The 2202-nt window shown below is 43.1% G+C and overlaps 1 pseudogene; it reads left to right on the forward strand.

Moving 5' to 3' along the window:
* The first annotated feature begins 845 nt into the window (after nucleotides 1–845).
* LOC122739714 lies at nucleotides 846–1383 on the forward strand (annotated as a pseudogene).
* The last annotated feature ends 819 nt before the right edge of the window (nucleotides 1384–2202 follow it).

Raw genomic sequence — 2202 nt, forward strand, 5'->3', positions numbered from 1 at the left:
CAGGGGAACAATAAAATGGTTTGGAGTCTTGCAGCCTTTCATAATGTAAAGAATTAATAGTTATTTGAGGTTTTTATGCCTCCGAGAGCACTGGCCTGGGGCTCTGCAAACCCCACGGTGCTCTACCCACTGGTTGTAGCCGTTGCCAGGGCTCTGGCACTTCACGTCATCACCACTGGCCGATGCCTACAGGGGCCTGGCAAAATTATAATGATTAGAAGCCTAGTGAGGGCAGTCATGTGACTGTCAGAGCGGCCATCCCATTGGCTGGGACTGTGTGGGGTGTTTTCTAGGTTTGGGGGAGGAGAATTGGGCATTCTAGGTGGAAGCTGGAGAGCAGCAGGCATTCTGCTGCGTATTTTCAGCTGATTCCTGGGCAGTGGTATTTTTCAGGTATTATAATTTCCCTTTCCCCATTTTATTTCCTTTCCCTTGATCCTACTGATCCTGTTTGTGTTTTTTTTTTAAGTTCATTCTTGTTAAAAATAAATCTTGCTCTGTTTTGAGGGACGCTGCCGGTTTCCTTCCTTGCCCCAATATTGCGGTGAGCCGCTTAGCTAGTGCTCCCCAATTAAAAATGGGTCCCCACAATAAATTGGGGGAGGACCTGATTTCTATAGCTCCAAATGCAAGATGAGAACATTTTCAAAGAGGAGGGGGGCAAGTTTAACTGGTGTTTCAGTGTGCCTGTGTGTAAAGCACAGGAGAAGCAGGGAACCAGAGCATGACGTGTTCCTTCACCACTCTGTTACCAAAAGAGAAGCGGAAGAAGTCATCTCCGGGCCTCAGGCCTCACTTCATAAAAAGAGATTTGTATTTGAAAGAGTTAATGGCCGGATGTCCACCTAGGTAAGTGGTTATTTCTGGTGTCTGTCCTGAAGAGTTCCCCACCACCTAGTATGTTGGATCTGGGTTGGGTTGCTTTTGCAGAAACCCCCTTACCTTTCCTCTGAACAACGTGCCCCGCACAAGAAAAGAAGCAGATCATCACAAAGTTTCTTGACTTTAATGACTTTATTCGGAAGCAGTGGAGAGGATCCCTTATGAAATATTCAATTGGTTACTGAATTTGCTTGGGATTGGCTGGGTGTGCACTCCTGGAAATCAACACTTCTTACTATTACTTCCATCTTGCTCTTTGTTCTGGAATTGTTTTCTTTTTGGAGGATTTGGTCAAGGAATGAATTGAAAAATGGTCCCTCACATATCATGGAGCCATTATTGGAAAATATCGATGCAAGGCCAATTTTAGACATTCTCTGGTCCATTATTCCTCAGTTTATTTACAACTGTTTTGCTTACTGGACCCTGTACTTTCACCCAATTATTAACATTGACTTTGTGGTCAATGAAGTATGCCCATTAGAAACCCAAGTAATATGAGTAATGCTGTCCAAGCTCTGAGTTAAGGCACCCTCCAGCAGCTCTAAGCTTAGAAATGTGGGGTGGTGAAAGCTATAGTGAAAGTACAGGGGTTGGGGACTGCTTTTCTATACATAGTGATAAAAGGTGCTGCTTTAAAAAAAAAAAACTACACAAAGATTTCCTTGGCAAGGGAAAGAGGCCCCATCATTCCTAAAGCAGTATTGATTTATTGAAGTTGTACAGTAGTGATACTTGCCAGTTACTCTAACTGCTTCACAAAGGAGATGGTGGCAGTGAAGGACTCTTAGATCTCCTCAGAGAAGACAGGACATCCATTAAAGTATCATGGTATTAGCTTGTATATGTTTGCTTCTCAACATGCTTTCTGAGGCTTGGTCTGATAGAGGTGGTGACAGAAAATCACATTTGTAGCTCTTATGAGGGGGAAATGAAATTGTGCTAGGCAGGACCTTGCCTTTCAAATGTTGTCATTAAGGGGACTTTTAGTAAAGTGTGTCTTTATGGTCTATTATAAGCATAGACAAATGGGTGGTGAGCAAAAGTGTGTGTGCAAAAAACACATTTGGGTTTGGAATACTGGTTTGTTTTTGCCTTCCTGGGGAGTATCATAGTGAAAATTCTGCAGACATCAAGTTGCTGACATATTCCCTCCTGGCCTTTTTTCAAGGGTAACTAGGTTGGGCAGTCCCTTCCTGGATCACTATCTCATCATGGAAGAGGGGTTTGTGTAGCTCAATGAAGCTCTGAGTTAAGTCCTGTAGAGGTACCCAAGAAAGACAGATTATAGTGGAAAGTTCTGATAAAAAGTAATCCATT

This window comes from Dromiciops gliroides, chromosome 2 (assembly GCF_019393635.1).
Source record: "Dromiciops gliroides isolate mDroGli1 chromosome 2, mDroGli1.pri, whole genome shotgun sequence".
NCBI lineage: Eukaryota > Metazoa > Chordata > Mammalia > Microbiotheria > Microbiotheriidae > Dromiciops > Dromiciops gliroides.